This window comes from Electrona antarctica, assembly GCF_951216825.1.
Source record: "Electrona antarctica genome assembly, chromosome: 21".
Lineage (NCBI taxonomy): Eukaryota > Metazoa > Chordata > Actinopteri > Myctophiformes > Myctophidae > Electrona > Electrona antarctica.
Genome location: NC_136802.1, coordinates 35,612,383 through 35,627,738, shown reverse-complemented (window position 1 = coordinate 35,627,738; position 15,356 = coordinate 35,612,383). Strand labels below are relative to the sequence as shown.

At 43.9% G+C, this 15,356-nt stretch overlaps 1 protein-coding gene across 1 annotated transcript in view; it reads left to right on the top strand.

Moving 5' to 3' along the window:
• The window catches only part of ap1s1 (adaptor related protein complex 1 subunit sigma 1), a 67,068-nt gene that overhangs the window by 46,022 nt on the left and 5,690 nt on the right, over positions 1 to 15,356 (top strand). The window lies entirely within an intron of this gene.

Genomic DNA, 15,356 nt, shown 5'->3' with positions numbered 1-15,356 from the left:
TCAAAATACATTTTGGAGTTAGGTGGTTTCTTCCAGACAGCAGAGAGATCTAAAAAAAAATGTAGTTTTTAAAAATCTAGAATTATATGTTCATGGTTAATGGGGTTGAAATAAGGTAGGCACAAACTAAACTACATTAATGCAAGACAGCCTGTCTCCTAAAAATATATATTAGGCAGCTCCATAATGACATAGTGATGCTTTTATGATGTTATGACAGGATGAAAAGATGTTAAGAAGAGAGTGTTGTGTCATGTTCTATTCCTGGGGCTTGGTTGAGTCTTTCAATATCCATTTAATGTGGGTGGATTCACTGTCAAGAAAAGCTTTATTAAAGATAGGCAGCTCACTTCAATCTGGAACTTATAAACTTGTTTTATCATAACTTCACAGCATGCAATCCATGTGTACATTTTCATAACTGAAATATGACGATGCTAACAAACTGTCACAGTACAATTGGGAAAACCAGTCGGGTTGCATCGTAGTGGTGCGCCGCCTGAAGGTTACTTGAGTCCCGAGAGGCAGCGCTGAGCGACCTATAAAGCGACCGGGTTGCGGTGCGGAGCGCTGCGATGTCACCTTCAGTCGACTCAGTGCCGTCTGAGTTATGTACCGATATAGGATTTGTTTTTACGTCCAGGACAGGCTTCAGACACGCCTCCTCAGGAGACTTGGCTCAGACCTGAACCCATTTCATTTGGCGTTATAGGAAGCCGTTGCGACCGCATGCCCTTTGCTGACGTCGACCCCCAGGCAGGGTTCGAACCCACAACCTTCGTAAATCATTGTCTGTCCTCGAGTCTCGGAGTCGGTATACCTCCGAGACGCCATTTGTATAGTTTGATGGATGGGGGAGCGTGTGGTATCTCGCACTCCTTTTTCAATCTGATTGGCAACGCACGCACGCACACGCACGCACGCGCGCGCACGCTTACTCAGAGATTACCTCTCAAATATCTTATATAAATAAATATTAACTATACTAGGCTTGAATTGATATAACTATTATTATTCCGGTTCCTATTCCTATTACTTATATTCCTATTCTTATCCTATCCACAGAGCATGCAGACTTCAACAATTCTGTCTCCCTGGCAACCGATAGTAATTAGCCAATCATGCGACCGACCAACCGCCCATCTTTAATGAAGAGAATGCGCACCGGAGCGACAATCTTATCATGAGCCACTTTAATTAATGTTAATTATATCACAATGGGAAAAAAAAACAAAGAAAAAAAAAACGTGTTGCTTGAAACTATAAGTTTTTAGGTGTAACAAGTGCAGATTTGTTCTAATATAAAGTGAAGAAACCCTTAATTAACCACAGATTATCATCTCAGCTGATTGGCAGACACGGCAATCATCTCTATTTCACCCTTTTTAATATGATCATCCGGATAAAACGATTGTCCCCAGAGGTATCCGTGGGGCGTAATCTGTATGTTGTATTAATACAACCGTGCCCCATCCAACCTCGAGGGATTAACCCATTCTAGGCGGGAACCCCTTTTGGTGTCATGTTATGCTTTAGCTATTGAAAAATAGCAGATCTACAAGCTCGTAGCGCGCCACCGAGTGGCGCGCTACGAGCTTGTAGGTCTGCTATTTTTGAAAAATCGAAGAACGACTGACATAGAAACAGCTTTTTCAGAAAACTGTCAGGATGTAGAAGACATTTTTAGAATCTGATCTCAGGTCAAAAGGGATTAACAGATCCTGATCCCGCCGTCTATCCTATCATAATGACACAGATGGCTTGTCTCATCGTATAGTCTCTAAACGCTGCACAGTGCAGTGACCTGCCGTGGCCATTGCATGTCATCGCTGTCGGTCGGAAAACATGATCCCCATATTCTAGCTTGTCGTGTTTCGTGTTCCTCCGTAAATTAAGCCCTTTTGACCTGAGATCAGATTCTAAAAATGTCTTCTACATCCTGATAGTTTTCTGAAAAAGCTATGTTTCTATGTCAGTGGTTCTTCGATTTTTCAAAAATAGCAGACCTACAAGCTCGTAGCGCGCCACTCGGTGGCGCGCTATGAGCTTGTAGATCTGCTATTTTTCAATAGCTAAAGCATAACATGATGCTAACACCAAAAGGGGTTCCCGCCCAAAACGTGTTAAAACCCTGTGATGATCATGCAGCATCACACGCAAGCTCAAAAGTACCCAATTATTGCAGAATGCAGATCTTGCATGAGCTTCTAGATCTGCTACTTTTGCTGCTTTTGAATTTGAAACCTGAAAAGTAACAAGTTTTGGACATACAAGGTTTCCAGCCGACAGACCGAGAGATATATTGACAAGAGAGAGATGACGATGTTCATGATGAACTCTCTGGGTGCGGACAAAGGATGCGCTATAACGCAGCCATGCATGTTGTTTGAGCAATCATGCTGCAATAATTATCTCTATTAAGGGAAAATCAGGGTTTTTATGTTTTTCCCTCACACTTTTGCATCACACACATTTTCAGCACCTTTTGAAAACGCCACGCACAACACACACACACGCACGCACGCACGCACGCACGCACACACGCACGCACACACACACACACACACACACACGCACGATGAAGGTGGATAAACAGTCTACTTTTTATACAATATAAATACGTTGTGAAGCCAAGATTTTATGCATGAAACTTTACATGAGTTTAAACATGAGCAAAACTGATGCCAGATGGGGAGATTATTATTATTATTATTAATGTCATTAAAGGGGCGTATAGGCTACGTGTCATACTGTCATATAAAAGTGATGGTGTTGATTGATGATGATGCATGGTGGTGATTATGGAATCAAGGACAATAATATTTGCATATAGTTTCGTGTCAACTAAACCGGTCAGTGACTTTATCAAGCATTGCTTCTAAAAACCACATGTAGAAAAAGTAAAATATCCCTATATTACAGTCAGGCTACTGAGTTATGTTATAAAGAAAGCACCAAGCAGAGAAACAAAACAACTGGAAACTAGCCTAGAAACAAAATAAAAATACAATGAATAATAATGATAAATATGTCGTATAGCACATACCTTTTGTGAGAGAGCTGATGGGGGGGAATTCCTTGCTTTTCTTTGCCTCCGTCAGACCACCGTCAGACCAAAGCTCTTTCTTCTGTCAAGCTCAGCGCATTAAAGTGTAGTTTGTACGCACGGGAGATGTGCAAGCATACAGCTGTCAGCATTCAGCAATATGTCTACATGCAGTCAGTCTCTGCATGTGGATGCGTTGTGTCTTCTCTCTGTGCCTGACGTGCGTCGGTATACTTCTAGGCTGGTGTTTACCGGGGCTCTGTGGTGACGCATGTAAGCATGCATGGGCTGCTGCTTTCTGTTCGGGGGTATTTTCAGAACCTCGGAGAGCGCCGGATGCTTATAAGGTCGTCCGCCCCTCCCTCCCCTGAGTCACGTGACCTATACGTCAGTGGCCACCCATTGACGTAAGCCGGGAGCGTTTTCATTGATAAGATTCACCCGCCCCCCCCCCCCCCCCCCTCACCTCTCCTCTCCCCTCCTCTCCTCTCCTCTGCTCCAAAACACCACATCACCTCTTTCTCTCTCTCTCTCTCTCTGTCTCGCCCCTCCCCCACCCCTTCGATCGAACTGAGGCGTGCTCTTTGCTGATACGCTGCAGTGCACACAAGCTGATGAATGAAGGGAAACTGTGAATGAAATAGTATTTCTGGGGGGGGGGGGGGGTAGAGAGAAATGAGAGAATGAGAGGAAGGGGGTGCATGGTGGGGGATGATTTTGCAGCTTTTTTCCCCTTTCGTAGGCTGGCTGTACTCAACATAAAATTGTTTGGTTTCTATTCATGCGGCACATTCGTATTTGGCCTCCATAATACGTATACATAATTGGACATTATTGCTTGTATGTACATCCAACAGGCAGGGCCACGGGGCGTCATATGGGGTCTCAGTCAGTCATGAATGATGCCCCCATAATAGCATTCACATTTAACCACTTAAACCTCATATTTGTAACCGGAGTGCGGCGGAGTCCCTCAACTATAGTGGTTATTCTCTGTTTTCTGTTATTGTGGGGAAAGCTTTCGCAGGAAAATGGCAGATCGATTTATTTCTTCCCAACTGAAATGATGCATCTGCCGCCAGGGGACAAGGGGATGTGAAATATGTGAGTTATTAAGTTGCGGCGCGGGTCCGCGGGCTGGATCAGATGTAGCCTTATCATCACGCTCTGATCTGGGTCTGGTCTGGTCTGGTCTGCAGGTCTGGGGGTGGCTGTCGCTCTGGCTTTGGGCCACGATGAGTCCAACCGGTTCCAAGGACAGAGAGAGAGGAGGGAGAGAGAGGAGGGAGGGGACTGACTGCGGAAACCTGCTGCTCTGCATTAAGCCTCTGTCTGTGTCTGTCTGCCTGCCTGTCTGTCTGTCTGCCTGTCTGTCTGTCTGTCTGTCTGTCTGTCTGTCTGTCTGTCTGTCTGTCTGTCTGTCTGTCTGTCTGTCTGTCTGTCTGTCTGTCTGCCTGTCGTCCCTCCCTCCCTCCCACCCACCTATACCTACAATATAGTCAGTGCTGACGGTGAGATGTCACATTGAGAGAGGAAGAATTACAGCAGCTCTAAAATAAGAAACATTGCTCTTTACTATTAATATCTACAGGCACTGTCATAGCTGCCTTATTCACATACGCAGAATAAAATAACACAAATTTAGCCCGACTTGCTTTAAGGGAGAAAAATCTGAAATTCAATAGTCATCGGTTTGTTTCTTTCAGAGACATGGTCAGTGTACAAATGGGACCCTTTCTGTTGTAATCTTACACATGCAGCAAAATCCTTGCGTTCATTTTTGGTGTTTCAAGCATTATGTTATACTTTAGCTATTGAAAAATAGCAGATCTACAAGCTGGGTCTGCTATTTTAGAAAAATCGTGAAAATGTGGCGCAAATCTTTGAATATATATTCTTTCAGAGCAAATGTTTTTAACTCAAATCTTTGCTTCAGGGGCATCCCTGGAACAACATATTTTCAGATGGGGGTCGGCGACCAAATGCAGATAATTCTGGGCGTTCTTGACATGAAAAAGGTTGAGCACCACTGACAGAAACATGGGTTTTTCAGAGAACTGTCATGATTTAGAAGACATTTTGTAGAATCGGCCTCAGGTCTAAATGGGTTAAATGAAAGGTGTTGAGTGCCAGGTGGTTGTCTTGTTAAGTGTTCAGTAGGGCTCTCCCTGTCTCTCCATCGCTGGTGGTTGTCTTGTTAAGTGTTCAGTAGGGCTCTCCCTGTCTCTCCATCGCTGGTGGTTGTCTTGTTAAGTGTTCAGTAGGGCTCTCCCTGTCTCTCCATCGCTGGTGGTTGTCTTGTTAAGTGTTCAGTAGGGCTCTCCCTGTCTCTCCATCGCTGGTGGTTGTCTTGTTAAGTGTTCAGTAGGGCTCTCCCTGTCTCTCCATCGCTGGTGGTTGTCTTGTTAAGTGTTCAGTAGGGCTCTCCCTGTCTCTCCATCGCTGGTGGTTGTCTTGTTAAGTGTTCAGTAGGGCTCTCCCTGTCTCTCCATCGCTGGTGGTTGTCTTGTTAAGTGTTCAGTAGGGCTCTCCCTGTCTCTCCATCGCTGGTGGTTGTCTTGTTAAGTGTTCAGTAGGGCTCTCCCTGTCTCTCCATCGCTGGTGGTTGTCTTGTTAAGTGTTCAGTAGGGCTCTCCCTGTCTCTCCATCGCTGGTGGTTGTCTTGTTAAGTGTTCAGTAGGGCTCTCCCTGTCTCTCCATCGCTGGTGGTTGTCTTGTTAAGTGTTCAGTAGGGCTCTCCCTGTCTCTCCATCGCTGGTGGTTGTCTTGTTAAGTGTTCAGTAGGGCTCTCCCTGTCTCTCCATCGCTTTAGTAAACATAACCTACATTTTCCAGTTGAATTCCAGAGAGACTGATCTTAGGGTTACTTAAAGGAGCATTCAGTGATTTGGGTGATTTGGAAAACCACCCAGTCCGCCCCGGTAACAAAATGTGCACATGCACGCTCTACAGTGGGGGGAAGTGCAACAGGCACACAGCATGTGCACCAAGGCCCGCCCCCACTCGATCATGATTGGAGGAAGGCCCCTCTCATCCTGATTGGATGAAGGCTTTGCCACCAAAACTGAAACTAGGGTTTTTTGACCCCAGGGGCTCACTGGGGACAGGGAGGAACTCCTTATATGGTCAGCACACTCTATAGTAGGGAGGATTATCCAGAAAAAAAGAAAAAATATGTGATATTTGAATTAAGTAAAATCACTGAATGCTCCTTTAAGTGTTCAGTAGGGCTCTCCCTGTCTCTCCATCGCTTTAGTAAACATAACCTACTGTGAGAGGGAGGATGACTGCTTAAATCAGTCATCCTCCCTCTCACACCTACATTTTCCAGTTGAATTCCAGAGAGACTGATCTTAGGCCTACTTAAGGGGAGGCGTCCAAAGGCGTCACGTGGCATGGAATGAGTTAACAAACGCTCTTAACAAAGAAAGTCATGCACACAAAGTAGTGAAAATTGCAGCTCTATACATGCTCGCGCTGCAACAAGCGAAATGTCTGTCGGTATATATCGGGGGTGGGGGATTCCTCCCTCCGCCCCCTCAGACTGCTGCACCATCATCCATCTTTCCCTATCTGTCTGCCTCACTCCCCCCCACCCCCTCCCTTTTCTCTCTGCATCCCATTCACAAAAAAAAGCTTGTGCACAATGAATGGGGCTGTCAGGGGGGGGGAGGGGAGTGTGTGTGTGGGGGGGGGGGGGGTTCTTTAAAGGGCCAGATACCCATTTGGCTCTAATACAGTGGTTTTCAACCTTCATATCAAGGCCCATTATTTATTGGGTATTTGAGCCACGGACCACCATTTGATGACATTTAGCCTCTCAGAACCGAAACGAAAGAATTTGTTTTTATATCGATCGAAGATTCCATGCTGTATTGATGTTGGTACCATAGGGGAGATAACAGGCAAACGTTGATCATAACAATTCTTCTACATTCTCTAATTGTGTAGACTTCTTGTAAATTAAGTAATGTAGGTGTTTAACAATAGGCCTAATTTAACTCTTGATCTAAAGGCAAAACATGTTAAATAAATTAAGGAAAAATTAGAAAATTGTAAAATGGGACATTGTGAGACCTTTGACACCATCCATGTTTCTGGTTTGAAGCAGACGGCTCTATTGGCTTGATGGTAAAACGGCATTTCGCAGGAGGCCCGGATTCAAATCTGGGATAAACCGGAAAGTTACTACATGCAGTGCAGTGGTTTGGCTCAGGTCTAGTGGTGTTCTTGACAGCAATTTTAAATTTAGTTTAAGTCTTTTGAATAGGTTTTCATTTAGTTTTAGTCACCTGAAATGTTTTAGTGTTAGTCTAGTTTTAGCCGACTCACTAAATACTATCACACGATTTTATGTCAAATAAATTGTACAGTTGATTTAGTTGACTAAAATGTATTTTGGCAGGCCTTGATGGTGTTGTAATGCTGAAACTAGACGATCTACAAGCTTGTAGATCTGTTCTTTTCAGCATTGTTCAGACGTACACACGTACGTACGTATGTAGGCTACTGTACATACAGAGACTTGTTGCATTTTTGTGCATTTTTTAACTCCGGTCCGTTTTGGTTAAACTGAACTTACTGAAGTGACATCGATAAATTCCAAATATTATCAAAGTATTCTGAGGCACCGCTGGACTTGCGTCAAGGCACCCTAAGGTGCCACGGCACCCACTTTGAGAAGCCCTGACAGTGCATTTAAAGGGATTGTGACACAAGAAAAAAGTTTGTCATTTTCTTTAGGTTTTCTGAGCTCAGTTGCACCCATAAACCCTGAACTTTTAACATTCAGTAGATTTTCTGTGGTCTGGGGTTTTCTGGCTCAAACAAGTGCTCTGATTTTCCTGCTGTTTGTGATGTAAGAGCCAGCAAATCCCATAATATGTTGATGGGATTTGCCAGCAGATGTCACTGTTTTCACTGCCTGTTTTCATTGCAGCTCAAAAGGCTTCCAACCCCCAGAGAACTCCAGCCCACAGAACATCCACTGAATGTTCAAAGTTCAGGTATTCTGGGTGTAATTGAGGTCATAAAACCTAAAAAAGAAACAAAAAATAAAAGATAATGTCATGAAACCTTTAAGTAAAAGAAACCGAGTACTGCTTTCACTCGTAGACGCTCCCTCCAAATGACCTTTTCCTTTGCATTCTGTGTCGGGCCAAGGGCACTGCCCTGTTAATAGCTCCCTCATCTTTCATGTGCTTCAAAGCAGGTTGATGCTTTTGAAACATCACATGAAATCCTCTCGAACGATCAGAAAGATGAAATGTATGAACGATTAAGCATCTATAAAGCGTGACATTTCTGTTGGCCTGTCTGTCCGCTGCTTTTCAACAGCATCTGACACTAACGCATGATTTCCCTCCCGTCCTCTCTTAACTCTTTGATAGCCGTTTTCAATGTGTTGTCTTGATCTTTGTATTAGGCCTGACGTCGAAATAAAAAAAGAAAAGTCTTCTGAAAGAATATATATTCATAGATTTGTGCCGCATTTTCACGATTTTTCAAACATAGCAGATCTACAAGCTCGTAGCGCGCCACTCAGTGGCGCGCTATGAGCTTGTAGATCTGCTATTTTTCAATTGCTAAAGTATAGCATAATACATAGTTAAAACACCAAAAGGGGTTCCCGCCCAAAATGGGTTAAAACCCAAGGCCGATTCTAAAAAAACACTTCCTAAATATTATATCTCGTCTCTGTCGGATGGAAACTGCATATATTGAGAAAATAAAAATCTCTTTTCAGGATTAAAAAAAAAAAAAAAAAGGTGGATATGATTTGATAGATAGTGAAATACACACTAGTGGGGATAGGGTCAAGTTGTTAGTGCTTCATCACCTACTTAATGGATGATAGATACATTACTCATTGTGCTCGCAGTGATAGATGGACGGATCATTGGGGGAGGGCGGAAGGCCATATCTGTTATTAAGAGACATTAAGATACTATCACTAATATAGAGTATGATGTATCTTTTTCTAAGAAGGAAGATGACAAGCTAATTAATTACATTCCTTTGAAGAGAGAAGGACCACGGCAGTGGAAACAACTGACGTACGATGCTCACAATGCATCACATTGTGACACGCTGTGAGACTGTAGATAAAGGGCTCCATTTTCGTCAGTGCTAAACCCCTAATCCCTAAACTTCTTTGCCTTTTTTTTTTACTATTTTGCAAAACATTTTTGAATAGTTCAACCAGCCAATCTACATTGACACGTTGTGAGCTTGTCGACTGGCCATTTTAACTATTCAAAAATGTTTAGCAAAATAGTAAAAAGGGCAAAGAAGTTTAGGGATAAGGGGTTTAGCGGTGACGAAAATGGAGCCCATGTCATAATCAGTACCATCGTCAATGGTACTGACTATAATGACTATGGTGCTGAGTTGACTGGTATAGGCCTACTGTATGGTGAATGACGAGAACTGGTCAAACATTGGTCAAATAACATAAGAAAGAGGCAGAATTCGTCGAAGAGAACTTTGTCTACAGATCTTGTTAAGATCTGCCATTTTCCACAATATTTATCTGTGGAACCGACTCAAACTAAGGGCCGATTCATACTCCTATTTTAGAGCCGAATAAAAGTCGGTTCGGCTCTGTAGAGCCTACAATGTGACGTCATTTGAGTTTCGGGGGGGCGGGTACCGTCCTAAAGTCGGCTCTTCGGTGCTACTGAAAACTTCTGACGAGCCGAAATCATTTCGGCACTACAGCGCCGAAACAGCGGTAAAATAGGAGTATGAATCGGCCCTTAATGTTCAACTCCTAATACAATTCCAAGTGCTTATCAGGGTGGGGGGGGGGGGGGGGGGGTCCCATATTATTTGAACATGTCCCAAGTTCAAATAATATGATTATTTTGGGGGTCACAGCCTGAAAGAGCCTGAAAGAGAACAACTGCGCTAAGACAATGTATTACAAGCTAGGTAGACTTTGAGGGTTCAGATGCTGTTTTGACCTCCAGTCTGTACTGCAGTGGCGTGCACAGACATTTAGAGGGGCAGGTGCTCAAGTTAAAAAAGGGCACCTTGTGCAGCGCGTGGAACCGGCCGGTTGCCTTAATCCATTTTGGGCGGGAACCCCTTTTGGTGTTAGCATTATGTTATGCTTTAGCTATTGAAAAATAGCAGATCTACAAGCTCATAGCGCGCCACCGAGTGGCGCGCTACGAGCTTGTAGGTCTGCTATTTTTGAAAAATTTTGAATTTTTTTCAAAAGGGCACATTGCCAAAAGGGCAGGGGGTGCTCTAGCACCCCCTAGTGTCTATCTGTGCACGCCACTGCTGTACTGTGTACTCCAAGGCTGTGTGGTTTCCCAGGACAGCTTACGAATGCACGCACAGCGTGTGAAAGGTCGGGTCCAGGTATGTGTGAAGAACACACAGACTTTTGGTGAAGGACGAAGCTCTCACTGAGTCAAGTACAGATGGGAATACAGCAGGAGGGAGAGAGATACATCATTATAACCTGTGCCATGATGCGTGCGTGCGTGCGTGCGTGTTCGGCACGTGTTTTGGTCCGACGGTCATTAGACCGACAACCTAACTCTATCCCGATTTCACTCCTCCTTCCGGTTAGGAACAGAGTGCATTCTGGGATTGATTGGGCCAAAGACATTGCACTGAAACCGCGTTCACGTGTCATCATGAACGTGCGCAATGATAGTCAACGGACCAGCGCGTTCATGTTCTTGGCCCAGCGCTGCAATACCAAATTCTTCCACTATGTCCATTGCGCCTCAGGGTTTCCTCCGGGTGCCGTCTCAGAACAGGTCAGCTCCATATATGAAGATCTAAGAGTTTGATGAGGTCAGATCAACATGGTGTCTGTGAGGCCAGATGTAGTTGCTGGCCGGCTCCATATATGCAGATCTAGGTGATGAACACTGATGATCCAGTCTTCTCCATGTATGGCTATCCAGGGTTTGATGAGGTCAGTGTCGTGATCTTCATATAATTATCAGTGGCGTGCACAGATAGACACTAGGGGGTGCTAGAGCACCCCCTGCCCTTTTGGCAATGTGCCCTTTAAAAAAAAAAAAAAAAAAAAAAAAAACTTTTTTTCTTTTTTTTGGATTTTTCAAAAATAGCAGACCTACAAGCTCGTAGCGCGCCACTCGGTGGCGCGCTATGAGCTTGTAGATCTGCTATTATTCAATAGCTAAAGCATAACATAATGCTAACACCAAAAGGGGTTCCCGCCCAAAATGGATTAAGGCAACCGGCCGGTTCCACGCGCTGCACAAGGTGCCCTTTTTCAACTTGAGCACCTGCCCCTCTAAATGTCTGTGCACGCCACTGATAATTATGGAGACGGCCATATATGAGCGCATCCCGAGGTGTGACTGACAGACTGACTGACTGACACGAGGGGTGACTGACCGACATGAAACGCAGGTTTTCATAGTAAACTGCGACCTACAGTCGCAATAAAACATAAAATGAATTATATAAAAGTTTGTGGGTTTTTTTATGCCAATTAACAAACCCGGCTATATTGTCAGGGAGGTGGCTCCGTATCGTTTACCATAGTCACTCATATTTGATGCAGTCTGTATGACAGAACGTAACTAATTTGGCGGCGGTAACATTATTGTTTTCTCGAGTCGTGACACAAAATGGGTCCCGACCCGCTGTTTGGCAAACAGTGCTCTAATATAGTAAGTGGTTAACATAAAAACTTTATTGTCCATTAAATCTTATATGAAATTGAAATGTGCCTTTGGCACACTGGCAGTCAGTATATACACAACAGTATATAAAATACATAAATGCATTTAAAATACTACATACAGTAAAATGCATTCCCGTAACGCAGCGACGCAGTGATCATGCATTAACAATAACATGCACATCGCCTGTTGTTTGTTTCTGTGACCACTGGCTTAAGCCATTTTGGGCGGGAACCCCTTTTGGTGTTCTAAGCATTATGTTGTGTCATTATGTTTGTGGCAGCGGTGGCCGAACGGTTTGCGGAGCGGTCTTGATACCGGAAGGTCGCCAGTTCGTATCCCCGGACAGGCACGTTAAAATTACCACCGCTGAAAGTGCCCTTGAGCAAGGCATTGAACCACTACCATGACATGTTCTATGAGCAGGGCCTGGCTGTAAACAAGTATCTGATGCTTAGTCCAGTTACCCTGGGTAAATGTACTTTAGCTATTGAAAAATAGCAGATCTACAAGCTCATAGCACGCCACTGAGTGGCGCGCTATGAGCTTGTAGGTCCGCTATTTTGGAAAAGTCGTGAAAATGTGGGGCAAATCTTTGAATATATATTTCAGAGCGAACATTTTTAACTAAAATATTGGCTTCTGGGGGGGTCCCTGGAGCTACATATTTTCAGATGGGGGTGCGTGGCCCAATAGAGATAATTCTGGGGGTCCTTGACATGAAAAAGGTTGCGCACAACTGACATAGAAACATGGGTTTTTCAGAAAACTAAGATTTAGAAGCCTTTTTTTTTAATCGACCTCAGTCCAAAATGGGTTAATTGTGCAGCGCTTAGTGCGTTGGAGACTGGATATGACTGGTTGTTGGTATGGAACGAGTGCAGTGCCGTTGCAGCTGCCGACGATGACTCATAGCGGTTAAGCGATGCACTTATAGGGAAGCATCCAAATGACTGGAGTTTGTCTGGGGGGCTCTGCTGCTGTGCTGATGCAGTCAGCTGGCTCCCAACACACTCGTAAACACACAGGCCATTTTCAACAGACTCGCACTTCTAAAAGGCACTTTGGTTTGGTTTAATGTGGTCGTTTATATGCACGGTTTTCAGCCTTGTGGGATTAATCAACAGTGTTGGAAAGCAGAGAGCAACTTATATTACTTTTCCAGTGATATTATACGTTTACTATTTTCCAAAAGTAACTAGTTGATATTTTCACGAGCCTCTGTGGTGTTTTATTTCAAATTGTAGACTGGGTTGTGAATTATCGGATGCAGAAGGGCGGGCCTTAACAACCCATTTTGACCTGAGATCAGATTCTAAAAATGTCTTCTACATCCTGACAGTTTTCTGAAAAAGCTATGTTTCTACGTCAGTCGTTCTTCGATTTTTCAAAAATAGCAGATCTACAAGCTCGTAGCGCGCCACTCGGTGGCGCGCTATGAGCTTGTAGATCTGCTATTTTTCAATAGCTAAAGCATAACATAATGCTAACACCAAAAGGGGTTCCCGCCCAAAATGGGTTAAACCATCTGGAACAAACTGGGTAGTGTGACACTTTTAGGGACAAAAGATGCTGTACTGGGAGCGAGGGGAAACAAAAGTAAAGTAATAAGTAACAAGTTACTTTTGGCAGGGAGTAATATGTAAAGTATGGTCCATTCATTCATACATTGCGGAGATGAAGTGGCGAACAGTCAACGCCAGCGTCCTCACTTCACACACCAATGGTAGCAAGCTAGCTAGCTCCGACCGACTCATTGGAGGCAATGTGGGGTTCAGTGTCTTGCCTAAGGAAGGAGAAAGGAAAATGTCCCCAAAGGAATCCGCGATTCCTGTGAGGACTCTAATAGTAAATGGTGTATTTATATAGGGCTTTACAACAATTTACAATTTACAATTTAGGCATTTAGCAGACGCTCTTAATCCAGAGCGATTTACATTAAGCAATAACAAAAAGCATGGCATACATCACATATATAAAAGTAGTTATCATGAAACATGCGTAAGCTAAGAACGCAACAGTGGAGTATCTATGTAAACTATACATACTATACTATATTATATATTATACATGTGTACTATAAAGTGATATGACTACATAAAAATGCAATTCTAGTGCTGTCTAGAATTGCATTTTATGTAGTCATATCACTGAATTTACAAGCATTGTAGCATATGCTCTTAATCCAGAACGATGTACAGTAAACCAGAACAAAACATGGTAATACATCAAATACAATAAAATAATCAGCATGAATCAGCAATTCACACACACACACACACACACACACACACATTCATACACCGATGGTGGAGGAAACCATGCAAGGCAGTGGCACCAACCACCTGCACATCGGGGGCAAATAGTGGTTCATCATCTTGCTCAAGGACACTCCGACACAGCCCGGGATCGAACTATACCGGCTGCTCTACTGACCACACTATTCCTGAGCCACTGCCACCCCATTATGATTACCCAGCCTTCATCATGCAGACACTGACACTGATGAAGGCTGGATAGCCGAAACGTTTGTCCTTAAGTCGCCAAGGACTTATTTAACTTCTTTTTCATGATGTCCTGGAGCGCCAAGGACGTGTTTTTCGTGTTTTATAACATGGTAAAAAAAATATCTAAAATGAAAAAGGATATATATGGTGGCGGTCTGGGACTTTTGGCGCCCCCTGGGGGCGGTGAATGAGTTTTAATTTGAACTGCAGTCTTGGTGTGTGCAACCCACTACCGTTATTTTGATATGTTTTGAACGGGTAGCGCACCTAGGGCTCCATTTTCGTCACCGCTAAACCCCTTATCCCTAAAGTTCTTTGCCTTTCTTTACTATTTTGCAAAACATTTTTGAATAGTTAAAATGGCCAGTCTACAAGCTCACAACGTGTCAATGTAGATTGGCTAGTTGAACTATTCAAAAATATTTTTCAAAATAGTAAAAAAAAAGGCAAAGAAGTTCAGGGATAAGGGGTTTAGCGGTGACGAAAATGGAGCCCCTGTAGTCAGAGCGCGGTGGTCATATGAAGAGTAGCCCATAAATACCCCACAAGTGTACCAAGTTTCATTCTTTTATGAAAGAGTGAACGATTCACTTACAATTTCGTCTCAATCTATACCGCACTAGTATAGGCCTATAATGGTGAAGCAATCAGAATTGCAGTGCTGTTGAAGTTATGGTATACTATGAAAGTCACCGGTGCGTATTATTGCTGTAATTACAGAAAACATCTATCCGTCATGTGGGTTTCATGCATAGCTGGGGGGGGGGGGGGGGGTGGGGTGGGGTGGGGGGGGGTGGGGGGGGGTAAGAGTGATGAGTTGTTTTGCCGTTAAGACAGGCAGCAGGTAGGGCGGGGCCACAGTCCTTATGGCTGTTTAATGTTGTCCTAATCATCAGCCATAATCACCACGGCTGGCTTCATTAGCACAGCAAACATTGTGACATGTATGGATGGAGACACTGCAAAAAAACAGTATCAAATTGTGAGTTGAGTGGCTCTCCTCTCCTCTCCACATCTCCTCCTCTCCACATCTCATCTCCTTTCCTCTCCACATCTCATCTCCTTTCCTCTCCGCATCTCTCCTCTCCTCTCCTCTCCACATCTCATCTCCTTTCCTCATCTCAT